This window comes from Chiloscyllium plagiosum, chromosome 6, assembly GCF_004010195.1.
Source record: "Chiloscyllium plagiosum isolate BGI_BamShark_2017 chromosome 6, ASM401019v2, whole genome shotgun sequence".
In the NCBI taxonomy this organism is placed as follows: Eukaryota; Metazoa; Chordata; class Chondrichthyes; order Orectolobiformes; family Hemiscylliidae; genus Chiloscyllium; species Chiloscyllium plagiosum.
Genome location: NC_057715.1, coordinates 94393589 through 94421140, shown reverse-complemented (window position 1 = coordinate 94421140; position 27552 = coordinate 94393589). Strand labels below are relative to the sequence as shown.

At 39.4% G+C, this 27552-nt stretch overlaps 1 protein-coding gene across 3 annotated transcripts in view; it reads left to right on the top strand.

The window, feature by feature from the left end:
* LOC122550838 (F-box-like/WD repeat-containing protein TBL1X) overlaps positions 1-27552 on the top strand; it is a 399066-nt gene that overhangs the window by 105177 nt on the left and 266337 nt on the right. For all 3 annotated transcript variants that reach the window (XM_043692158.1, XM_043692156.1, XM_043692157.1), the window contains exon 2: positions 9472-9531. The gene's annotated coding sequence lies outside the window, so the exon portion shown is untranslated. The remainder of the gene's footprint in view (positions 1-9471; positions 9532-27552) is intronic.

Below are 27552 nucleotides of genomic sequence, written 5' to 3'. Positions count from 1 at the left end.
ATTAGAGAATCTAACCACTGCCCCTTGACATTCAAAGGCATCACCATCATTGAATCTTGGATTTGCCACATAAACACAGTGGCTACATGAATAGGTCAGAGGCTAAGAATACTGTAGCAATTAACTCACCTCCTGACTCTCCAAAGCCTGTCCACCATCTACAAGGCACAAATTAGGAATGCTACCTACCCACTACCCACTTCCTTGGAAGGGTGCAGCTCCTACAACTCTCAAGAAACTTGACACCGTCCAGGATGAAACAGCCCACTTGATTGGCACGACATCCACAAGCATCCACTCCATCCACCATCGACAGTCTGTAGCACCAGTGTTGCATCATCTATGAGATGCACTGCAGAAACTCACCAAAGCTTTTTGAATAACATCTTCAAAACCCACAACATTTTCCATCAAGAAGGACAGGGCAGCAGATACTTGGGAACACCATCATTTGCAAGTTTCCCTTCAAGTCACTTTCCATCTTGCCTTGGAAATATAACACCATTCCTTCACTGTTACCGGGTTAGAATTCTCGAACATCCTTGCGAACAGCATTGGGGTCTACCTGCAGTACATGGACTACTGTGTTTTCAAGAAGGCAGCCCATCATTACCACCTCAAGAACAACTACGAAAGGACAATAAATGCTGGGCCAATCAGCAATGCCCATATTCCATGAGTGAATTTTTTAAAAAACTTACTGATTTAAACAGAAAGTGGTGGAGAAATATAGACCGTCTGGCAGCATCTGTGGAGGGAGAAACAATGTTAATGTTTCAAGTCTGATAATGACTCTTCAGAAGATTAATTCTGGACTCAAAATATTAACCCTGGTTTTCTGCTCATTGATGCTGCCAGGCCTGTTGAGTTTCTCCAGCACTTTGCTTTCATTTCAGATACCCTGAATTGGCATTTATATAATAACTTAAAATCTGTTTGTTGATTTGCTGAATTTAATGATTTTAAATATTATCAAAATCTTTTGAGTATGATTTAATAATTTACAGAAAAGCATATACAATGGAATATTTTGCTAATTAAAATATAAATATTGTGAACAGAGTAAATAGTTCAAAATATTCTAAGTGTCAAAACATGATTCAAATTTACATTGGATTGGCATGCTTGTTGATGGTTTAGCTGCTCTAATTAAAAAAAAACTCTGTTGCCTCTAGCACCTTAACTTTCTTCATGGCATATGGTCATTACTAGCAGTGCGAGTATTTATGGCCCATCCGTAATTGCACTGAAGAAGGTGGTGTTGAGCCACCTTGGATAGTTGCTGAATTACATTTTATGGATGGTGCACACTGATGCATAATGACAACATCAATGGTGGGGGGAGCGAATGTTGAAGTTGCTGAATAGGGTGCCAATCAAGAGGGATGTTTTCTCCTGGATGGTGTCAAGCTTTGTGAGTGTTATTGGAATTGTACTGATCTAGGGAAGTGGAAACTATTCTATTTCACTCTTTGCTTACTCCTTCTAGGTTATGGTCTGGCATTGGAGCATCATAAGGCAAGATCCCAACCTCTCATCTGGTCTTGTAGCCACAGCGTATATGTGGCTGATATCATTCAGTGTCTAGTAACCTCCAGGATGCTGTTGGTGGGATATTTAGCGATAGTAGTTGAATGTAAAGGAAGATAGTCTTTGCTCGACCTTGTGAATATTACTTTCCATTTGCTAACCCAAGACTAAGGGTTGTAAGAGTCTTACTGCATAAAAGTACAGATTGCTTCAGTACCTGAGCAGTCATGAATGGCACTGAAAATTTTTCAATCAGCAAACATCCTCGTTTCTGACTTTGTGAAAGAAAGATCATTGATGAAATGACTTAAAGGTGGTTGGGTCTAGAATATTCCTGAGGAGCTCCTGCAGCAGTGTTCTAGGGCTGAGATGTTTAGCCTCTAACAGCAAACCACCTTGGTTAGGTATGACTGAATTGTACTGTGTCCTGTAGGAGAAATGCAATTGCCTTCATGGGCCATGACCATGATGTCATCGTCATACCATGGGATGTGATCTATGGATATAAAGTTGAGTCTCCATCTCACTGAGCTCAGTCCTCTTGCCAAATGACGTACTGCACACAAAAGTACATTGCTTAACTTGAGCCCAGACATGGAAATGCCTGTGATTGTAATGTACATACATAAATACCAAGAACTATAATTAAAGTTCATTGAATTCTTCAGTATTATGTGACCCACACCTCATTTATGTTAAGGGAGCTAACTTGAGGATTACAGCATAATAGCGGCAGATTGTTAGTATATCTTGATAGCTCACATCGTGGTGAAATGCAGTTGTAAGCACGGATAACTGCTTATGATACAATCCTCACTGACGATCAGACAGTTCGAGAATTGTAAAGCAAACCAATGATAAACCACAATAAATTTACTTGAGTTCAAATCTCAAACTTAAATAGCCCAAAGTCACACTTATCTGCCTTTGACTTAAAATTAAAGATGTAACAAGCTAGAAACCTACTATTACTTTTACAAAATAAAAATGTTTTAGCCTGCTTTCTGACATAACCATTAAGGTACAGCAGTTAAATATTTCTTATAAGTTTAAAAGCAAAATCCACAACTGAAAGGCTTAAAATTAACAAAAACAAATTGCTAGAAAAGCTCAGCAAGCCTAGCAGCATCTGTGTCAAGAAAGCAGAGTTAATGTTTTGGGTCCAGTGACCCTTTAGAACTGAACTATTCTGAAGAAAAGTCACTGGACCTGAAATGTTAATTCTACTTTCTCTTCACAGATGCTGCAAGACCCGCTAAGTTTTTCCAGCAATTTCTGTTTTGTTTCTGATTTCCATCATTTGCAGTTCTTTTAGTTTTAGGCTTAAAAGTATGTTCGGTGAAGGATACTAACAGTTTAATTATCCAGCCCTCCTGTTTGAAAAACAATTCTTTAAGTGTTAATGTGTGATTTTCTAACTTAGAGAAGCTTATCTTCATGCAGTAGTCAGTTGGATCTACCGGTTTTGATGCCTTCAATTCTCTATCAGAACTAGTGTGGCATCATCACTCTCCATTTGTTGTGAAATCTGCTATTGCAAATTCTCTTTCAAAGACACAGACCCATTCTCAGCATAAGGTATGAGAACAGAAGTAGACTATTCAGCTTATTGAATCTGCTCTGCCATTCAATAAGATCATGGCTGATCTGAAACCATCAACTCTATTTTCCTGTCTTTTCCTTAAAAGCCCATCTATCTCAGCCTTGAATATACCAGCCACCCTTGACAGCACTCTGTGGTAAAGAATTCCAGAAATTCGCTGCCCTTGTTCCATTGTACTGAAGTCTACTAATGAAGTGAACAGTTAACAAAGTGAAAATCAACCTTTAGAAGATGATCAAGGCTTTCATGTTGTCAACTCCTCTCATATCAGGCTGATGGTATAAGAAGAGCAGAAGCTTTCACAGCCAACAACATTGTGGTTGCAAACGGAGATCAACATACCCTGAAAGCCAAAATTGCTCTTGGCACGAGTGCCAACTAGCATTCTAAAAAAAACATGTATCTCAACGAGTGGTGTTTCATGGTACAAGCTATAAAAGACTGTCTCACAGCATACAAGACCCACAGTGATATGAATGGAATGCCACAGGATTTTATATACAGAGGAAAATTAAATAGACACACTACCAGTGAGCAGGTAGGGAACAACCACAACTTGTGTTGGACAGAGAACATGTGTGAGATATCCAATCACTATACCTAAATATCTGTAAAACTTTCTAAGATATGCAACCAGTCCAAGACACATGAAGTCATTCCCAATCATGCTGCTATATTGCGAAGAGACAGAAGCCAGCAGCTCAGACCAATGTACAACCTGAGGAAGAAAATTCCTGATGATTGCTGTCACATAGCGTCATTGCACAATCAGCAGCAAGACAAGACAGTTATCAACCAAGAGTAATTACAGGTGTTAAAATTCTAAAATGTTACGTCAAATCTTGAATTATTTATCTTGTGATTATAGTGCATAAGAAAAATCAATTAAATTCTTTACAGCCTTCTGGACTTAATATTGAGTTCAACACCTTTAAATTGTGCACCAACTCCCATTTCTTCCCATTCCTTTAACTTGTTATGGTGTGTGGTGTCCCCTATCCACCTATTGTCCTTTCAAGTCTGGCAAGATACACACCATTGTTCTGCCATTCTCACATTCTGATCACTTACTCTAAATTACCAACATCTTTTCTCCATCAGTACCCTACACCTACCAGCCCCACCTCTCTCAATCAATAGCACAAATGCTGATACCTCCACACTTCACTTCAGATGAAGTCATCTAGACTTGAAACATTAGTTTACTCTCTCTCCATGGATGCTGTCTGACGCGCTGTGATCTCCATAGAGTCATAGAGACGTACAGCACGGAAACAGACCCTTTGGTCCTACCCATCCATGCCGACCAGATATCCCAACCCAGTCTAGTCCCACCTGCCAGCATCCGGCCCACATCCCTTCAAACCCTTCCTATTCATACAACCATCCAAATGCCTTTTAAATGTTGCAATTGTACTAGCCTCCACCACTTCCTCTGGCAGCACATTCCATACATGTACCACCCTCTGCATGAAAAAGTTGCCCCATAGGTCTCTTTTATATCTTTCCCCTCTCACCCTAAACCTATGCCCTCTAGTTCTGGACTCCCTGATCCCAGGGAAAAGACTTTGTATATTTATCCTATCCATGCCCCTCATAATTTTGTAAACCTCTATAAGGTCACCCCTCAGCCTCCGACACGCCAGGGAAAACAGCCCCAGCCTGTTCAGCCTCATCCTGTAGCTCAGATCCTCCAACTCTGGCAACATCTTTGTAAACCTTTTCTGAACCCTTTCAAGTTTCACAACATCTTTCAGATTGGAAGGAGACCAGAATTGCATGCAATATTCCAACAGTGGCCTAACCAATGTCCTGTACAGCTGCAACATGACCCAATTCCTGTACTCAGTACTCTGACCAATAAAGGAAAGCATACCAAATGCCTTCTTCACTATCCTATCTACCTGCGACTCCACTTCCAAGGAGCTATGAACCTGTACTCCAAGGTCTCTTTGTTCAGCAACACTCCCTAGGACCTTACCATTAGGTGTATAAGTTCTGCGAAGATTTGCTTTCCCAAAATGCAGCACTTCATGTTTATCTGAATTAGACTCCATCTGCCACTTCTTAGCCCATTGGCCCATCTGATCAAGATCCCATTGTAATCTGAGATAACCTTCTTTGCACCTCCAGCATTTGTTTTCAGTCCTGGGCCTTTGATGGTTTGTCTAAGTTCATAAAACACAAGATAGGTAACCCCTTGCAAACAGTGTTGGAAATGTTAAGCCACATATGCATATCTTAATAGTGACCACAATTCTGCACAATATTCCAAATGTGGCTAAACCACTTTGAGTACATAATACTTAAGAGGATAACTTTCTGCCTGAGTTGCTATGACATGGGGTAAACTCTCCTGTTTATTTTTAACCCAACAACACAGAAAAGATTTATCCCGTGCAGCAATCTGTGAAAATTCGATAGGCCAAGAGCTAGTTAAAGTAAAAGTATCAAGTTTATTTCTTAAAGTAGAACAGAGAATAATTAACTAACAACTATTTACAACTACTTCCTTTAACCTATCTTTCACCTTCCCCTTCCACAATACAAGTCCCATAAAACTCCCAATTAAGATTTACAAAACAAATCTTATTATCTCAAAACTAGGCAGCTTTTGGTTCTCTATATTCCTTTCTCCTTCCTCTGGATTCTGCTTCACAGGCTACTGATCAATAAAGGTACCTTTAAGAGAGTTATTTTTTAGGCAGGCTTTACATGCTGGGCCTGGCAGTTCTCCTCTCAACTGTTCAATTTTCTCTGGTCGTTTACCCCCAAAGCATCAGGTTGTATCATTGGCTTTTAAGATTGTCAATATACTCAAATTAAACTTAATTGGAGATGGGTATTTTAGGGTATAATTTAATCTGGCCAAATTAGAATTTGTTTTTGTCTCCAGGCAACCAGCTAATCGTGTTGTTCAACGAAATGTTACGTTTTTCTTTCAGAACACTTGGTGCTATCAGGTAGTTTTTGCTAGCTTTTAACTCTCTTAAAGGTACAGTGCACCCACATCTTCATAACAGTTGGGTTCACTGCCAGATATCGGACCTTTGTCCAAACTTTCCCCTCACTGCAGCTTCTCTTTAAACAACAGAAGTACTGTATTTGCAGGATCCTATACATTACAACAATGACTATAGTTCAAAAGGGCTTCATTGCCCAGAAAGTGGTTTATGTTGTCCTAAGATTGTAACAAAAGTGATATAATTGCAAATCCTTTCACTAAACTGCTTTACATAAAATGCATTGCTGATGTCAATGGGCTACCTAGGGAAATAATGCTCTGGCTGATAACCTGCAACAATTTAAGGAAGAGTTACAGATGTACAGCATGGAAACAGACCATTCAGTCCAACTCGTCCATGCTGACCAGATATCCTAAATTAATCAAGTCCTATTTGCTAGCATTTGGCCCACATCCCTCTTAAACCCTTCCTATTCAAGTACCCATCCAGATGCCTTTTAAATGTTGTAATTGTACCAGGCTCCCATCATCTCATCGGGTAGCTTATTCCATATGCGCACCACCCTCTGCATGAAAACGTTGCCCCTATGTCTCTTTTAAATCTTTCTTCTCTCACCTTAAACCTATGTCCTCTAGTTTTAGACTCTCCTCTCCTGAGGAAAATACCTCAACTATTATCCCTATCCATGACCCTCATGATTTTTTAAACCTCCATAAGGTCACCCCTCAGACTCTGACGCTCCAAGACAAATAGTCACAGCCCACTCAGCCTTTCCCTTTAGCTCAAACCACCCCCAATCCTGGAAACATCCTTGTAAATTCTCTTTCTGCACCCTTTCAAGTTTCACGACATCTTTCCTCTAGCAAGGAGACCAGAATTGAAAGCAGTATTCCAAAAGTGGCTTAACCAATGCTCTGTACAGCTGCAACATGACCTTCCAACCTCTATTCTCAATGCACTGACCAATAAAAGCAAGTGTACCAAATGTCATCTTCACTACTCTGTCTACCTGTGACTCTACTTGCAAGGAACTATGAATCTGCACTCCAAGGTCCTTTTGTTCAGCAACACTCCTCAGGACCTTCCTATTAAGTTTATAATTCCTGCCCTGATTTGTCATACCAAAACTTAACAGGTTGGCAAACGTGGTGCCACTGTTTAAGAAAGGTGGTAAAGACAAGCCAGAGAACTATAAACCAGTGAGCCTGACGTCGGTGGTGGGCAAGTTGTTAGAGGGAATCCTGAGGGACAAGATGTACATGTATTTGGAAAGGCAAGGACTGATTCGGGATAGCCAACAAGGCTTTGTGCGTGGGAAATCATGTCTCACAAACTTGATTGAGGTTTTTGAAGAAGTAATAAAGAAGATTGATGAGGGCAGAGCAGTAGATGTGATCTATATGGACTTCAGTAAGGTGTTCGACAAGGTTCCCAATGGGAGACTGATTAGCAAGGTTAGATCTCATGGAATACAGGGAGAACTAGCCATATGGATACAGAACTGGCTCACAGGTAGAAGACAGAGGGTGGTGGTGGAGGGTTGTTTTTCAGACTGGAGGCCTGTGACCAGTGGAGTGCCACAAGGATCGGTGCTGGGCCCTCTACTTTTTGTCATTTACATAAATGATTTGGATGCGAGCACAAGAGGTACAGTTAGTAAGTTTGCAGATGACACCAAAATTGGAGGTGTAGAGTACAGCGAAGATGGTTACCTCAGATTACAACAGGATCTGGACCAGATAGGCCAATGGGCTGAGAACTGGCAAATGGAGTTTAATTCAGATAAATGTGAGGTGCTGCATTTTGGGAAAGCAAATCTTAGCAGGATTTATACACTTAATGGTAAGGTCCGAGGGAACAAAGAGACCTTGGAGTACGGGTTCATAGCTCCTTGAAAGTGGAGTCGCAGGTAGATAGGATAGTGAAGAAGGTGTTTGTTATGCTTGCGTTTATTGGTCAGAGTATTGAGTACAGGAGTTGGGAGGTCATGTTGCGGCTGTACAGGACATTGGTTTGGCCACTGTTGGAATATTGCGTGCAATTCTGGTCTCCTTCCTACCGGAAAGATGTTGTGAAACTTGAAAGGGTTCAGAAAAGGTTTACAAGGATGTTGCCAGGGTTGGAGGATCTGCACTACAGGGATAGGCTGAACAGGCTGGGGCTGTTTTCCCTGGAGTGTCAGAGGCTGAGGGGTGACCTTATAGAGGTTTACAAAATTATGAGGGGCATGGAGAGACAAAGACAAAGTCTTTTCCCTGGGATCGGGGAGTCCAGAACTAGAGGGCATAGGTTTAGGGTGAGAGGGGAAAGATATAAAAGAGACCTATGGGGCAACTTTTTCACGCAAAGGATGGTACGTGTGTGGAATGAGCTGCCAGAGGATGTGGTGGAGGCTGGTACAATTGCAACATTTAAAAGGCATTTGGATGGGTATATAAATAAGAAGGGTTTGAAGGGATATGGGCCGGGCGCTGGCAGGTGGGATTAGATTGGGTTGGGATATCTGGTCAGTGTGAACGGGTTGGACCGAAGGGTCTGTTTCCATGCTGTTTATCTCCATGACTCTATGACCTCATTTATCTAGATTAAACTCCATTTGCCACTCCTATTGGCCCATCTGATCAAAGTCCTGTGTATTCTGAGGTAACCTTTTTCACTCCACTATGCCACCAATTTTAGGCTCATCTGCAATACCTCTTACTTTATGTCATTTGGATGTGAACGTAATAGACCCAGCACTAATCCCTGCGGCACATCACAGGTCACAGGCCTCTAGTCCAAAAAAAGTGAATAACCTTGAGACCAGACAGACTGCAGCAAATGTTTTGGTCATGTATTTCACAATGTATGGTGATTTTATTTAAGTGTTTTTGACATTGGAGGGCTTGACTTTAGGAAGGCAGTGAGCCCAGGTAAAAAATATTCCACATTTTACTGTAAATTCCTGAAATTCTCTTGTAAATCAAATTATGATTACCTGCAGTTTTTGTCTATTCCTTCTACTTTCTTTTTAGACCTCTCTTTGGTGAATGCTGGTCAAAGTTTTGTGGAAACTCTTAACTTGAAGGAGCCACTGAGCTCAGCAGTGTAATTCAGAAAACACAAAAATGTCGACTAACCCGCAGAAGTTCAATAATAGTGGTTCATTTCAAATGTGGATGTAATTTACCTCACACACAGCATCTACTGCATATTTGATAAGAAATGGGCTGTTGTATTGTAATAAGAATGAATGTATAAATGTAATTAGAAACTCGCAGTTCATCGATGTATTAAGAAAAATGTTTAATCATGAAAAGATTTTCTAAGTGTGTACAGACAGTGTGTAAAATACATCTTCATTTTATCTTCTTTTTCCTTCTGTGTTGTTAGATCACTGAGTGACTTACTGGCATCTGAAGTGCAAGTAATTTGGCCTTTCTTGGTAATAGAGTAAGTACAACATAATTCCTGAATTCTGTAATAATATATAATTTTATGACACCTTTGAGGTCTTGTTTGCGCATGTTAGAACTGAGATAAACCAAGCCTCCATTAAAAGGAAGTGTCTGTGGCAAATGCAACGCATTATTTGTTTGGCTGTCCTAAAGTGTTACTGCTATGTAACAAAACCTTTTAGATATGTTGAGTTCCTCAGAAAGGAATAACCAGTGCAAAAAGAAAGCTAGAATTAGCTAGAGTATGATGTCATATAAAGTATATTAAGCAGATCATGATGCTACATAAGGAGCATTTCTAGTATCTTTAACCTGTTTAGAACAAATAAAACAGATAAACAACCGTATTAGTGATTTGCTAATTAAAGTGATAGAGTCATACAACATGAAAATAGATCCAAAAATGGTCCAACTAATCCCAGCCGACCATGTTCCCAAATTAAACTAGTCCCACCTGCCTGCATTTGGCCTATATAACCCCAAACCTGCCCAATTATTGTTCTTATCCAAAAGTCTTTAAACGTAACTGTAACTGCATCGGCCATGGCCCAACATGGCTTCCTCCTGTTTCGACATGGCGCACTCTCAGCAGCCGCTGGCGGTCTTTCGGGCTAGTGTAGCTTCAGCGTGGACCCCTGGCCTAATGATGATCCAGGGCCCAACATGGATCGGAGGCAAGGTGCCAGCATGGACTGGGTTGGAAGATTGTTATTCTGAACTTTTTATTTCTCTATTTTTTCTAATTAACACCTATGAACTGTAATGCTCGACTTTTTTTTATGTTTCAATTTTCCTTTTCCTAAGAACTTGTACTGAAGACTCTGTACCTCTCGGTAGATTATACCTAAGATGGCGCTGTAAGTGGTGACTTTTAAACGTTTCACTGTACTCCTTTAAGTGCATGTGACAACATAGCTAATTCAAATTCACTTCCTCTGGCAGTTCATTGCACACACTAACCACTTTGTGAAAAAAAAAGCCCCCTCATGCCTTTTTTAAATCTCTCTCCTCTCAACTTAAAAATATGCCCTCTAGTTTTAAACTCCCCCACTTTAGGAAAAAGACCTTTACTGTTCACTTTATCTATGCCCCTCACGATTTTATAAACCTCCATGATGTCACCCCTCAATCTTCTATGCTCCAGTGAAATAAGTCCCAGCCCCTCGAGCATATTTTTATAACTCAAACTCTCCATTCCTTGCAATATGCTGGAAAATCTTTTCTGAATGCCTTCCAGTTTAATAATACCCTTCTTATAACAAGGCAACCAGAACTGCACAGAGTACTCCAAAAGAGGTCTCACCAACGTCCTGTACAGCCTCAACATGATGTCCCAACCCCTATAATCCGAGGTCTGAGCAATGAAGACAAACGTGATATACACCTTCTTAACCAATGTGACCACCTGTGATGCAAATTTCAAAGAATTATGTATCTGCACCCCTAGGTTTCTGTGTTCCACAACACTCTCCAGGGCACTACATTAATTGTATGTTGTATGAAAACAAAGACTGTAGTTTGTTGGTATTTGTAAGAAGAAAAGACAGGTTTGTGATTTAGTGTGGCAAAAACATGCAGAAAATGTCTTAAAATATGTAGGAAGAAAATTGAAAATAGATTGGGCCTAAGAATGTTCAAATCCCGTTAATTAGAAGAATTTTGAGGGAAGCTTTTTGTAAGCATGAAAGGTGATACACTGGTGGGTTTTAGGAAGGGATATGGGGTAAACTATTTAGGACTGAAACTAAGAGAAATTTCTTCACCCAGAGAGTGATGAGCCTGTGCAGTTCACTACCACAGCAAGCAGTCAAGACCAAAACATTGTGTGATTTCGAGAAGGAGTTGGATATGGCTTTTGGAGCTAAAGAGGTCACAGGATAAGGGAGTAAAGCAGAAACAGGCTGGTGAGCTGGATGATCAGCCATGAATGGTAGAGCAGGCTTGAAGGGCCAAATGGCCTAACCTTGTTCCTATTTTCTATGATTCTATGAATTTCAGAGGGTGGGATATAATGGCTAAATTGTGGCAGTAGAGATAAGAACCAAATGCTTTGGAATTGAATGCAGAAGGTGAAGTGAATTTGGGTTTCAATTATAAATATGTAGATACAGATCCAGTGTTTGAATGATGGCACTAACACACTCTTTCTTGAATTATTCCATTGTTTTTTATTCATTCACAAGACACTGGCATTGCTGGTAAGGCCAGCTTTTATAACCCAACCTTAATTACCCACAAAAAGGGGATGATGAATCATGTTTCTGTTGATGTAGGTATAGTCGCTACTGTTGGGTAGCGTGTTCTAGGATTTTGACCCAGTGAAAGTGCTGACAGCTGAGTCAAAATGATGTTCAGTCTTGGGCAGCTGAAGTTGGTGGTGTTTCCATGTAGCAACTACCGTTGTCCTTGTCATTCTAGATGGTAGATTTTGGGAGTTCAGAAGCAGTTATTGAAGGAATTTTGGCAAGTTGTTGCAGTGCATTTTATACATGGTGCATATCGTAACCCAGGTGTGCTGGTAGTGAAGAGAATGAATAGTTAAGGAGGTATTTGGGCTGCCAGTCAAGTAGATTCCCTTAGTCTGGATGAAGTCAAACTTCAATCACAGTTGGAGCTGTATGATTCATTAGAGATGGCTTGCTGAGTGAAAAAGTGAATCCATCGAGAACGGTTTTAAGCCTTTGCAGCACATTTGAATGAAAACAGAAAAAATTAGTTTTATGGAGGTAGACTGGAGAGCAGAGACAATGATTGACAGTATTGAATGCAATGAAGAGGTCAAGGGAGCCTGACTGTTGGATGCAGTTGTACAAAGTTATCAAATCATGGCCATTGGAATTGATGTACTTTGGCAACACAGAGTCTGGAATGGTCAATTTGAACAATGATTAATGGGAGGGGTGGAAATGTAGCTGTGAGGTAACGGTGTTTCATAATATTAGACCTGATAAGTTCGCCTGTGACATAATTCAACAGACATTAATGCTTTTTGCAATATCCAGTCTCTTAAAGGAGTATTGAGAAAAAATGTATTGAATAAATCATTCTTTACATGGAACTGTGAACATACACTACGTATTCCTTCTTCGTGACAACATTTTAGGCAACCAATAGCAAATGTGGCATTAAATATTGCTTTTTCTTGAAACTCAAATAGTCAGACTAGTCTATTGGTAAATATTGACATTTCATTTTGTTATATGTGATGATAGTAAAATTAAAATATACGTTATGCTATGGTCAACACAATACATTTCTAAATTTGTTCTCTGGTGCCCTTGGCAGAGCTGAACTTTATTGCTGACGCTTCATTTACTCTTATTAAATGAACACTTAGGAGTTCAACATGTTGGTGTGGGACTGAAATCAACTGTAATGCAGGTGACAACCAGAGGTTCTTGCACAAAAGATCTGAGCCAGTTGATAATCTTTAGCAATCCAGTTTTTCTTAGAAACTCTTTTAAATTTACAGATTGGATTCAGATTCTTGGGTTGGAAACTCAAGTTCTTTGAATTACAAATGGTTGTTTGATAGTGCAGAACTAGAATATTGCTGAAAAAGTCATATTTTGTCAAAGCTTTTTGTAAAGGTATTTTTCGCAAGATGAAAAGTTTTGACAAAATGACTTTCTTCAACATTTTTTGCTCTGAGTCCGGTAATATAACCAATATGCTACTAATAGCGATCTTAATGAAGGAATGTAATGAGCCTTGAAGGTTGTTGTATGAGATTAAGCTTTTACTTAATTATTTTGGTAACAATGGCTTTTGGGGTCGCTATCCAAACTTTTATAAAGTGTGGCTTAATGATTTTATAAAAGTACACAGTTTTTCTTTGATACTTTATAATTAACAACTCAACAATTCAAACAACAGAGGGAGATAGTGGTGTAGTGGTAATGTCACTTTCAGCAGTTGATGAAATTTAAATTCAATTAATAAAAATCTGTAATTTAAGAAAGTAACTTAAGGCAACTATTGCCTTTTTTTTTTAAACGACCCCGTGTTCACTGATGTCCTCCTATAGTGAAGGAAATTTGTTCTCCTTGCCCATCTTCCCTACATGTGACTCCAGACCCACAACAATGTGCAATGGTCAAGCAAGCTGCTCAGTCCAAGAGCAGTTAGGAATGAACAACATACATTGGCCTTTCCAGTGACTCCCACATCCCATTAAAGAATAAAGAAAAAGAAATAGCAAAGTGTTCTAACCAAAAATAACTTTAAATTTAAAAATATAGAATACAGTGCCTAATGCCAACTCATAAGTCACAAAGTACGTCATGTTGACTGATTTCAAAATGGAGTTATTGTCAGGTAGGTAAACATTAACCTAAAACATACTTGCCCAGATGCAACATGAGATAAAATCTTTGTTTTGCTAAGTATTCAACAAATGGGTCTGCTACAGACACAGTTCTTAGCATAGGCTTTGGAAAACTGCAGAACCTATCTTCATGTAGGTATATGGAAATTATTTCCAGCAAACATTTAAAAAAAACTCTTGATAAAGGTCACCTTAGTCCCAAGAAAGTTTATATCAGTTAACATCAAATCTACAGTGTGTTTTCACCACCCTCTTTCCTGTTGCTCGAGCCAAAATATTTTTTTAAATTAGAAAGTTGAGCAGTTACCATTCATGGACGGGAGTATGTGGTGGGTCTGAGACATTTTAAGCTCTATTTATATTACAATGGCCCTTGGAAAAGGAGGAATTCTGACGTACTGTAGGCACTGAGCATTGTGAGGTCTTTGCGGTTTACATTTTAAGGTAGATAAAACAGTCCTGTTGTAATGTATAAACAACTGCATATATACAAACTTGAAAGTTCTAATTTGTGACAATATCTGTTGGACCTGATGATACCCATAGATCTTGATTTTCACAAAGATAACTTGATTGTGGATCTTTCCTGAGGGAACATTTGGAGCTGGAAAAGTGCAGCAGGTCAGGCAGCATCCAAAGAGCAGGAGAATCGGCGTTTCGGGCATAAGAACTTCTTCAGGAATGAGGGAACATTTGGCCTAACCATAGACAGTAAAAAATAAGTCAAGGTGCGGTGGGCTTTCGAAGTTCTGAGAAAAGTACCTGAAGTGGGGCTGTCTCAGCTATTTCATTGGGATTAATGGTATATTTTACTGTCTGCAGGATTACTGTGAAGTAAATAACTGCAATGTAATTTATACAGGGTTAGCAGCACGGGAACCAAGATGATTTGTAGACTCACGTCAAATCAAAGTCATGCTAAAATATCAATTGGGTTATTTGAGCAATGGCCTTGAATGGGATAGAAGAGCTCCTACATTATAGCATTGATTACTCTTCAGAAGATACTTAGTTCGCTGTAGAAAGATGCTTTTCAGCGCAAGTCTTTATCCCTGCTTTTCCCATTCTTCTTCTCTCACTTTCTCTCTACCTCCCTTCTTATTTTTTTCCTCATACAGTTTGGCACGAATAATAATAAAAGACACATATCATCAAAATGGTGAGTGACTGTAGAACTCTGAGGGGCAGAGGGATTTCAGTGTCCTGTTGCATCAATGACACAAGGTTAGTATGCGGGTACAACAAGTATTTAGGGAAGCCAATGGTGTGAGGAGAACAGATTACAAAATTAGGGAGGTCACACTTCAGTTACACGGCACGAATGAGATCCCAACTGTAATATTGTGTAATTATTGGTCTCTGTATTTAAGGAAAGATGCAAATGTATTGAAAGCAATTCAGAGATGTTTTACCAGACTAATACCTGGAACGGACAGGTCTTCTTATGAGGAAAGATTGAACAAGCTTTGCTTGTATTCACTGGAATTTAAAAGAGTGAAAGGTAGCTTGATTGAAACATGTGATATTTTCAAGGGTCTTCCCAGAGTGCATGTGGAAAGGATGCTTCCTCTTGTGGAAGAATCTAGAACTAGGGATTAAAAAAATATGGTGTTGCACGTTTAACACAGATTTTTAAACCAAAAGTAGACAGATCTTTGAGAAGCAAAGGGGTAAAATCTTTTCCCTCACTCTATCTCCTTTTTGCTTGATATCGTCACCGATTTGATGCCTCGTTTTGTGTGACACTTGCATGTGCATACTCATCTGGCTGTCTCTCTCTCTTGCACTATCTCTCACCCTCTGTCTGTCTCTCTGTTTCTGTCTTTCTCTTTGTTTGTGTGTGTGTGTCTCTCCCTCTCTCTACCTCTCCCTCTCTCTCTCTACTTCTCCCTCCCTCTCTCTCCATACCTCTCCCTTTCTCTCTTCTCCCTCCCTCCCTTTCTCTACCTCTCTCTCTCTCTCTCCCTCCCTCTCTTCTTCTCTCTCCCTCTCTGCAGCACTCCCTCTCTGCAGCTCTCTCTCTACCACTCTCCCTCTTCCTCTCCTCCACCACCACCTCCCAATTCACATTCTGGGTGTCAAATCACCTATGCAAATTCAGAGTAAATGTGACATTTAGTTTGTTTAGGGTAGGGAAAAATGCATTGAAAATTAATTTCCATTATATTTTCAGTTACTACATATTGGAACATTGTGTGCATATAAATGATTAATGTTCCGAAGGAACCCTGATGAGTTTGAGTAGTTAGCAGGCAACACCAAACTTACAGCTCACCTATCACGTCACACTCCAGCATGAACTCTCGCAACAGAATGTACTGAGCCAGGAAGAACCTGGGTACCTTGAGTCTGTTTGCACTAACTTTGCTTTTACAATAATGGCAATGGCATTTAAAAATAATTTATATATATGCAACATAATATTTTGCTCCTTTTTTTGCTATTTTTAATGGGCCTGCCTTTTGCTTAGTACGTTATTAAATGGTTAAGATTAGGAACTCAGTCACTTTCACGATTCTGTTAGAAGCAGGGTTCCATTATTTGATTGCTGAGCTACCAAGCTGGTTTAATTCAGAATGCATGATATATACAATCCACTCCATAGTAAGTTTCTTAAAAAAAATTGCATGGCAACGTTTTAAAAAACTTGTATATTTCACAATTGTTAAGGCAGCAATCATAAATTGAGTCCCTACAGTGTGGAGACAGGCCAATCAGCCCAAAGGGTCCACACCGACCCTCTGAAGAGCATCCCACCCAGACCCATCCCGCTATACTATCCCTGTAACTCTGGATTTCCCATGGTGAATCCATCTAGCCCATGCATCCCCAAACACTATGGTTAATTTAGCATCGCCAATCCACCTAGCTTACACGGCTTTGGACTGTGGGAGGAAACAGTAACACCTAGTTGAAATCCACGCAGACTTGGGGCGAATGTGCAAACTCCACACAAATAGTCGCCCAAGGGTGGAATTGAATCCAGGTCCCTGATGCTGTAAGGCAGTAATGCTAACCACTGAGCCATTATGCCATCCTATGTAAACATAGGAATATAAACATTGGTGTTTGCAAACTAAAACTTTGTTGTTTTGAGTGATTTTGACAATTCTGAGATCATTCCTATAGTCTGACAACCATAGTGGTGTTACAAGAGACGTTGCTTAGATTTTGCTGCAGCATGTCTTTGGTTAGACTTCACGATGTTCTTCATCTCAAACATTTTACCCTGTAGTCATGATTCGGAGATGCCGGTGTTGGACTAGGGTGTACAAAGTTAAAAATCACACAACACCAGGTTATAGTCCAACAGGTTTAATTGGAAGCACACTAGCTTTCGGAGCGACGCTCCTTCATCAGGTGATTGTGACAATCACCTGATGAAGGAGCGTTGCTCCGAAAGCTAGTGTGCTTCCAATTAAACCTGTTGGACTATAACCTGGTGTTGTGTGATTTTTAACATTTTACCCTGTAAGTTGCATGGAATGTGACTAAATTAGAGCAGCAAGAACAAAACTGGGCTTATGGAACCTTAGTGAATGACAGGACCATCTCAACCAATAAGATATAAGGATTGAAAAATAATTGAGACAAGATGGTGAATCAGACCATATGCAAAAAAAAGAGGGAGAGGAGAGAAAAAAAGAGATAAAAATCAGAAAAGTAGTACAATATTAAAGTTAAATTGAAGTTAGTTTAACGATCAGGGCTGACACTTAATAATATAAATAACTCTTTGTGTGGGAGAGGTTGATTAATTTAACTGTTACCGCACTGTTTGAAGTATGTTCATGCAGTTAAGTACCAGCTCTAGCTTTCTGCTGGAAATTGATTTCAAATTTCATGAGCAAATCAGCAATTGAGTTGCTATTTTTGCAACACCTTAAAGCGGAGCAACATACATTGTCTTGGAACATGTGATGTTTGGTATTCACGTGGTGCCTTTTATCCACCACAAGTTGCTGAATGGTTTGCACTAAGAACAACAAGCGTCAGTATGCTTGACATTATTTTGGCAGCAAATTCTATAAGATTATAATGAATGGATCTGTCTCTGTGGCATGAGCTTTTCACACTGAGGAACATAATCCCATCTATTTGATGACAAAGTGTTTAAACAAAAGTTTAAAAAGGACCACATTAAGTCTGAACAATGTTAAGGCTCCACCTGTTTTATTTACAATATTTCAGATGCATGATGATTTGGCATCTGAGGTTGATCTTTTGTGCTATGTAGGTGTTGTCGCGGTTTCAGCTAAGCGTGTGTCTGCAGATTCTAGGTTGTAACTTGAGCATATGGAAGCCTAGTGGTTATAGTTGTAAACTAGAGGTCTGACACATACTGAAGAAAGGCACCCAACAATTAGTTTCAAATGAGCAGGACAAACATCAGTCCCACCCCTTTCAGAAACCTTCAGCTGCCAACTGTGGGATGAACCTTTCTGATGAAAGATCATCGATCTGAAGAATGAACTCTTCCTCTTTCCACAGGTGTTGCCTGAAGCTGAATTATTTCGCATTAGATGTTTCTATTTAAACATCCAGAGCATTTTGTTCTTTTTATTTTGGTTCCAGGTTACATTTAAGCGGTCATGCTACAATTCTATTGCAAAGAAAAATGCAAATTATGTAACAGTGCCAGATATTTCTGAGATTTGCTGTGATTACATTTGTTTTCTGTATTTTAACAAAAGGATTAGTATAGTTAGTAAATGTGCAGATGACACCAAAATTGGAGATGTAGTGGACAGTGAAGAAGATTACCTCGAATTACAACGGGATCTTGATCAGATGGGCCAATGTGCTGAGTGGCAAATGGAGTTTAATTTAGATAAATGCAAGATGCTGCATTTTGGGAAAGCAAATCTTCGTAGAACTTATACACTTAAATGGTAAGGTTCTACGGAGCATTGCTGAGCAAAGAGACCTTGGAGTGCAGGTTCATAGCTCCTTGAAAATAGAGTCGCAGGTAGATAGGATAGTGAAGAAGGCGTTTGGTATGCTTTCCTTTATTGGACACAGTATTGAGTACAAAAGCTGGGAGGTCATGTTGCGGCTGTACAGGACACTGGTTAGGCCACTGTTGGAATATTGTGTGCAATTCTGGTCTCCTTCCTATCCAAAGGATGTTGTGTAACTTGAAAGGGTTCAGAAAAGATTTACAAAGATGTTGCCAGGGTTGGAGGATTTGAGCTACAGGAAGAGGTTGAACAGGCTGGGGTTGTTTTCCCTGGAGCGTCGGAGGCTGAGGGGTGACCATAGAGGTTTATAAAATCATGAGGGGTATGGATAGGGTAAATAGACAAAGTCTTTTCCCTGGGGTCGGGGAGTCCAGAACTAGAGGCATAGGTTTAGGGTGAGAGGGGAAAGATCTGAAAGAGACCTAAGGGGCAACGTTTTCGCACAGGGTGGTGTGTGTGTGAAATGGGCTGCTAGAGAAAGTAGTGGAGGCTAGTATAATTGCAACATTTAAAAGACACCTGGATGAGTATATGAATAGGAAGGGTTTGAAGGGATATAGGCCAGGTGCTGGCAGGTAGGACTAGATTGGTTTGGGATATCTGGTCAGCATGGACGAGTTGGACCGAAGAGTCTGTTTCCATGCTGTGCGTCTCTATCACTCTATGACTCTATTAGGAGGGTAATTTTCAAAATGCCTTTAATTATCATGGGGAGGGGCTTAGTTTTCAATTCTGTTTTCAGGTTGAATTGGAATGGTGTAATCATGAAAATTGGTCCAAAGATTATGGCTTCATTCTTTCTGCAGATCTGCCAGCTGAAGTTTCATGAGGGTCCATGCTTAGGTAGACAAATAGAAGTCTCATGATGTGACAACTATGTATGGGACCTTAATATCATTCCTGATGTATGTCTCCTCAGTGCTGAACTAGCTGATGTACCTACACAGAGAGTTGGAGCAGTTTTTTGTGAATGTTTTCTGAAGTTTTTAAAAACTCATTTTCTATCTGAGCCAATCTCCTGGCACAGATGGATGCTTTAACCACTAAATTGTAGGTATAACACTAACTACTGCAAGAGGAGGTTTTTGTAAATTCATTTACAGGATGTGGGCATCACTAGCTAGGCCAGCATTTATTGTCCATTTTTAATAGCCCAGAGGGCAGTTAAGAGTCAATTATATTGCTGTAGATCTGGAATCATGTCGGCCAAACCTGGTAAGTTCAGCAGTTTCCTTCTCTGAAGAACATTCAATGCAAATAGAAATATATTCCTAATTGCTGTGTTCTGCAATTCTTTCTCAATTGGCTATTTAGCCACTTGGAATGTCAGACTCAAAAAAATTTCCTTTCTGGATTAGTGAAATAATATTGCAAAGCAATAATAAAAACCTAATTCTGGTTCGGCAATACTTTCAAAATATTGGAGAAACTCAGCATCTGTGGAGAGACAAAGGATCACTGGATTTGAAATGTTAACTCTGTTTTTCTCTTTACAGATACTGTCAGACCTGCTGAGTCTTGCAGTATTTTGTTTTTATTTCTAATTTACAGTATCCACGGTTCTTTGTTTTTAGTTTAAAAGTATTTTTTTCCTTGCTTTTTAACATCCCATTATTTCACTTGCTGTAACGCACTGTACACTGTTCATTAGTTTGTGAATATACATCAGGACTGAAAATGTACAAATTTGTTGGGTCCCTGCCTCCAACCTGTGATTTTCAAATTCATTCAGTGTTTTAAGTTGAAAATGGTTAACAGAGTGTTAATCAAGTGGCTAGACAGATGAATCCTGCATCTGTTGTTGTGTTCAGTCATACACATTTGGAATGTCCGAGGTCTTTGTTGAGTTAATGATCATGTTCAGGACACAGTGGTAATCCTTTGCATTCCCAAGCAAAGTATGAAATAATTGATCAGTTTTCCTTTTCCAAATCTTGCCTTATGACGCTGACTTTTGCAGTGTCAGGTGAATTTTGAATTTTTTAAAATCTGCAATGCTATCGTGGAAGACAGTCTGGTGGGAGGAGTGCTTGCACGCTGATGGCAAGAATAGCCAGCGTTGAAAGGTTGATTCTGCCAGAGAAGGAGAGGTTTAAGAAAGCTGGAGGGTGGTAAAAGGCAAATAAATATTTATAATTTGAATTCATATTCAGTTGCAACTCAGAAGTGCCTTGTTAATTTATATTACTCATACTGCGTACTTTCATTTGTTTTCTTTATTATTATTTAACCAACTTGAAGCTTGAAAGCTTGAGCTGGTATGCTAACAATTATATTTGACCTTAAGCTATGCATTGTTGTGTGATGGATATTGTTAGATGACCTAGGTTTCTTCCAAAATCAGAATAATCTCATCAACCAATTGCGATGTATTATTTAATCTCCTAGGTGCTACTAAGGTAGAGTCAGAGATGGTGAAAATGATCTTACAGCTGAGCAAATTATTGCTTTCTTGAGCCAGGAATATGCATTTTTAAAATAATCAAATTATTTTTGCAGGGCAAATATTTTTATGGTTAGAAAATAATTTAAATCAGCAAGGTCAACTGATTCAATAAATTAACCTCATAAACTTATGCAAGTGAAGTTTGTGACTACAAGAGTTCAGGCCCAGTAGATAATAGATTTAATAATGGATTAGCAACCTATAATGAAATTGTACTTGTAAGATTTTCTTTACATAGCAGGATTGTAAGCTTAAGTGGGATAGGAAGTTATATAGTGGGGTGCATTCACAGTTTATATTTTTGGAAATAATCAACTCTAACTTAAGTCAGGTTTTCAGTAGTGGTTCCTACCGGTGTTATTGCTTAAGACTACCGGTAATACAAGATTGCCAATTTATGTTTTGGATAGTACCACTGGTTCAGACACTAGGAGCTAAAGTCTTGACTTTTCAGCTTATTATCTTTATGTCCTCACAGATTTTCTGTTTTTTTTAATTCTTCCTCAATTATTTTGCATTTTTATGTTTACTTGCATTCAGTTGCTTGTGTGTGTGTATATATGTTCACTTAGCTGAAAACGTTTTTCTGCTGTTGTCACATGTACTGGAACAAAATGTGTAAGTTGTAGGTTATAACTTTACTGAGTTGATTCCAGACTAAGAAAGCAGCTTACTGCTCCAACAATAAGCTACTACCAGATGAAGTGCCACAAGTTGTAGAGTTAGACTGGTAGGGTTAATCAGGGAGTCACCAGTTTTAAAAATAGCTGATCAGGTTAAAAAAAGGTCTGCTATTTCTTCATAATGGCACATTAGAAAAATAAATGGACAATGAAAGGCTCGGCCAGCGATATTGCAGGAACGAAGTCAAATGTCTACTGTTTGTAGTCCTGTGAAAACATTTTTTTTAAAGTCAAACCTAATTAATTATTTTTCCCTATCTACTAAACTGCTGTCAGTATGTGAAATGATAGAGTAGGAAATGAGAAAAAAGATATTTGGCTCAATGAAGCTCAATCCCTTTAACAGATATTGCAGACTTTGCACTTTTGTAGAGTCTTCTTCTGAATCTCTTGCAGATAGTAACTAATGATCCATTAAAGAAGGTGGTAATGTTTTTTACAAAAGATTCCTAACATCAGAATTGATGTTAGTTGCCTTGCTCTTCTATCTTCCATGAATGGCATTTCTATAGTAGCTATGAAAATAAGGTTTGTCTTTGTTACAGGGTTTTTTAAACAAATGCAGCCAGTCCAACAGTATAGGTTACGAGATCAGATCCATTGATTTGTTTTAATCAACAAATTTGTTTCCTCATCTTTAGTTTTCATTGACTTCAATGGAAAGTGAAATCAGAGAAGTTTTAAAATCAGTTTCCTGTCTGTTTGAGGTGAAAAAGCCTCCCTTCCAATATTGCTTCAATTGACTCAGTCTCTGCAATCAAATAGCATTGTCAATATGATATGGTCTGAGTGCTGCCCTAAATGTTAGCTTTCAATAAATACCTCAAAGACCAGGTTCTTGTCATGCAGATGTCTTGAAGTTTATTAACAGCATTAATTATTTACATTCTTGTAATATCACAGACTTACATAGTCTTCATTCCGTGCTTTGTAGATACCCTCACTATTTTTCTTTTCTTTTTCTCCTTTTTTTTGATGGAATTGTAAGCCAAGGTTAAGGCTGCTAAATTTTCAAAAGCTGCATGTTCTTTTTTTTAAAAAAAAAATGTAGAAAACTAAGCGCAGATGTTTGGTGAGTGGCCTGGAAGACAATGCAATTTATTAAATTAACGAATACTCGTCTATTCGACAATGTATATTTCCATGCACAGGTCTGGCAACTGGTTGGATATTAAGTTCGTCAATCAGATATTAACCAGCCAGCCACAGAGAATATTGATTTTTAAAAAAAAGAAAAGGGGTAAACCTGATTTGACTCCTATTGAAAGCTGCTAGATTTCTTCACCTTGTTTCTGTCCAACTAAAGATTTGTTCTGAGAAAAGAATAACAATCTGTAAGAAATAAGTAAATACTCTTGGAAGTCTATCGAACTGTCTGTATTCACCAGTGACTTTGAAATTAGGTAAAGAGTTGTGCCTGCGAACAACTAATTATCCAAGGATTGCATGAAGGCTTCACATCCGTGATTTGAAAGTGTTTAATTGAACTGGCAAATTACAGTTTTTTTTTCCTTTTCCGTTTATCCTTTAGCTGTGTCTATGATTCTGTCTGAGAGAGAGAGAGAGAGTGGGGAATATGATCAAAGGAAATTGGGTTTAAATCATAAAATTCCAACAGTGTGAAAGCAGGCCATTCAGCTCATTGAGTGTACATCACCTTTCCGAAGAGCATCCCACCCAGAAACCCCCCAAACCCGCCCTATCCCTGTAAACCTGCCTTTCCCATGGCTAATCCACCTAGCCCACTCAACTCTCGACACTACAGAACAATTTAGAATGGCCAATCTACCTAACCTGCACATCTTTGGACTGTGGGAAGAAACCAGAACACCTCTCAAGTAATTGTAATAGCACACTGGCTGGTGATTAATCCAATTCTCCAGTTCAAGCAACCGAGCAAACTAAGGCCGAAATTCCTTCAAGAAGGCTATTTGTACTGTAGTAGCAGTGGAAGGCAACTCATTCAGTAGGATTGGGATAGTAATGTTCCAAAGATAGCTTTATAGGTGTCCGAATTTACATATCATCCCAAACTTTGATCCCATCTTATCCAGATGCTTTAGAAAAAAGAATCAATATCACTGTAATAGTGGCATATAAGACACAATTACCAGTCTCAAAATCATGTTTTTGAATATATAAGTTGAGCTACTTTTACAACCACAGCATGCCATCCTTGCATTTGTAGCCAGTTTCACTTTTCTCCCCACAAATGCATGTTGTATATGTAAGTCCTTTACAACTGGTTGTAAGGAATCGAGCAAGCAGTATTGGCTATGTTGCAGAGGTATGTGGGAGTTTAAGATATGTCAATTTTTTGCATCAGAAGCAGATGATATTTCAAAATGGTGACTACCCACTCCCAAAGCTGCACTGCATCTTTATACTTGGTGTATAAGTCTAGTCTAATTTTTGAAGGAGTTTTTTTTGAGGCTTCAAAAATTGACATATATTGCTGACATGTATGGCATCTGCCTTTGGAATCTGTCTCATATAATTGCCACACAACTGGAAGTTGTTGTTAAATCTTGAACTGTGTTGATTATTTATACACAGCTCATTCTTGAAGTGGAGGGTGACTTGATCAAACTGTCACGTTTCTTACATGAAGTACTGCATTGTTATGACAGACGTGCTACAGTCAGTCATTATAGTCTGCCTGTTCTTAGGCCAGGGTCTCCCAAAGTCTCTGGGCCACTATCTCAAGTGTGGTCATGATATACAATTTTGGAGTTGTGAGCTCTTAAGCAGCAAATGTTGCTATAGAGTGTGAACTGCATCCTAACACTCAGATCAGCGATGATTTTCATTGAATGGCATTGCGGACCTGATGAGTCAGTTGGCCTAATTCTGCTCCTACGTCGTATGACTTTAATGGGCTCTTTAAATCCTTGATTTATTTCTAATTGTGGGTGTGGCCTAATAGACAACTTGCATTTATATAATGGGTTTAAGATGGAAGAATGTCACAAGGCACTTCACAGAGTGTACCAAGAGCCCCAGTGAGGTGTGTGCACAGTGGCAGAGTTAGTGAGAATGGTGGCTCTGAGAGTATGAGATGACACTTATCCTTGCAGAATTCAGAAGATCTTTAACCGCTTTCTTGCAGGGTTGTACCTCAGAACCCCACACTGAGCTGGTTGGCTCGATCTGCTGGTGTGGCCTCCTTTCCTGGTCAACACTGTCCTCCTCTCTACCAGCACCTCCAGGTTTCTGTCTGCAAACCAAGCAGCTAACCTCCTTTTCTGAGCCATGTTGTGATATTAGAGGGGCATTTTCTGGCTTGCAGCATCTGAAGTGATGTACAGCTATGTTAAATGTGGTGTGAATGGAGTGAATGCCGAGTGTCCTGGCAGTGATGTGACTCAGTGCACTTTTTTAAAAAGGTCCTTCTGTAGCCTCTAGTTCTTTTGACAAATTTTTCCATTTTGTTTCTAGTGGATACATTTCAGTAACCAGAATACATGAGAAACTATAAAAAAATTTTCATTAAATCTCTATCTAAACCTCCATTAAATCTTACTTTCCCCTGAAAGGAAAAGTTCCAGTTTCTCTAAACTCGCCATGTAACTGAAAGACTTTAGTCTCCGGTACCATTCTAGTAAATGGTGTGGCACGGTGGCTCAGTGGTTAGCACTGCTGCCTCACAGTGCCAGGGACCCAGGTTCAATTCCAGCCTTTGGCGACTGTCTGTGGGGAGTTTGCACGTTCTCTCCATATCTGCGTGGGTTTCCTCCGGGTGCTTTGGTTTCCTCCCACAATCCAAAGATATGCAAGTTAGGTGAATTAGCAATGCTAAAATTGCCCATAGTGTTAAGTACATTAGTCAGGGGTAAATATGGGGAATGGGTCTGGATGTGTTATTCTTCAGAAGGTCAATGTGGACTTGTTGGGCCAAAGGGCCTGTTTCCGTAATGTAGGAAATCTAATCTAATCTAATCAAAATCTCCTCAGCATCCTACGCACGATCCCTGTCTACAATAATTGTCCGTATGGCAGATACAAGCAGATCTACTGCTATAAGCAGCAGCAGTGAAGCAAATCACACCCAATAGTCTGAGATTGCGGTTGTTTCAAAGCAACCAGAGGTAATATCTTGAAGTTTGAATACCTTTTAGTAAGGTTTACCAAGATGAGAAAGCAAATCAACAGTCAGAGTCAATAAGGTAAAAACAATGACTGCAGATAGTGGAAACCAGATTCTGGATTAGTGGTTCTGGAAGAGCACAGCAGTTCAGGCAGCATCCGAGGAGCAGTAAGGCTGCCTGAACTGCTGTGCTCTTCCAGCACCACTAATCCAGAGTGAGAGTCAGTAGTCATACAGCATGGAAACAGACCCTTTGTGCTACAAATGGAACTAGATTTAATTTAGGATATCTGGTTGGCACGGATGAGTTGGACCAAAGGGTCTGTTTCCATGCCGATCATGTTTGCAAACTAAATTAGACCCACATGCCTGCTCCTGCCCCATATCCATCTAAATCTTTCCTATTATGGTACTTACTTAAGCATTTTTAAAATGTTGTAACTGTGCCCACATCCACCATTTCCTCAGGAAGTTCATTCCAATTGCAAACACCTCTGTGTAAAAATAAAAAATTGTCCCCATGACTTTTTAAAAAATCTCTCTCCTCTCACCTTAAAAATATGTAAGTCCCCTAATCTTGAAAGACCCCATCCGAGAGAAAAGATACTTGCTATTAACCCTATCTATACCCCTCATGATTTTATAAACCTCTATAAAGTCACCTCTCAACCTCCTATGCTCCAATAGAAAAAGTCCCAGCCTATCCGGTCTTTCTTTGTAAGTCAAACCTTTCATATCTGCAACATCCTAGTAAATTTCTTCTGAACCCTCTCTACCTTAATAATATCTTTCCTGTAACAGGGCGACCAGACACAGTATTCCATAAGGAGTCTCATCAATGTCCTGTATGACAACATGACTTCCCAACTCCTAAACCTCAAAGGACTGAGCAACGAAGGCAAGCATGCTTTTTAACCACGCTGTCTATATAAGATGCAAACTTCAAAGGAATATGTACCGGAACCCCCCCAGGTTCATCTATTCTACACTAGTACCCGGGCCCTACAATTAATTGTATAAGTCCTACCCCTGTTGTACAGAATGCAATACCTCACACTTATCCAAATTTAACTCTGTTTGCCATTTTTTTGGCCCATTGACCCATTTGATCAAGATCCCTTTTGTAATCTTAGAAGACTTCCTTCACTGCCTACTATGCCACCAAATGTTTTTCTCCATAACCAATGTCTGAATGGGAAATGGTGCATAAAGAAGATGGATTGGTGTATTAAAGAGATTCAAATCCATGGAAATAAAGTAGTTGCTGCTCAATAGCAAAATTCTGAGGTAAACATTTAAATTTGTTTTTGATGTTAAGATTCTGACTTATTTTTCATTCTTGCTGTATTTTTCTAACTTTTTCACCATTGCCCACACCATTGCAGGGTGGGAAAAATTTTGCTATACGTACTTGGAGAATGGCTGTATGGCAGATATTTTTAATCAACTTGTTCAGGAGTGTTATTATACACCTCTGGAACATGTGGGATTTGAACCTGGATCTCCGGCTCA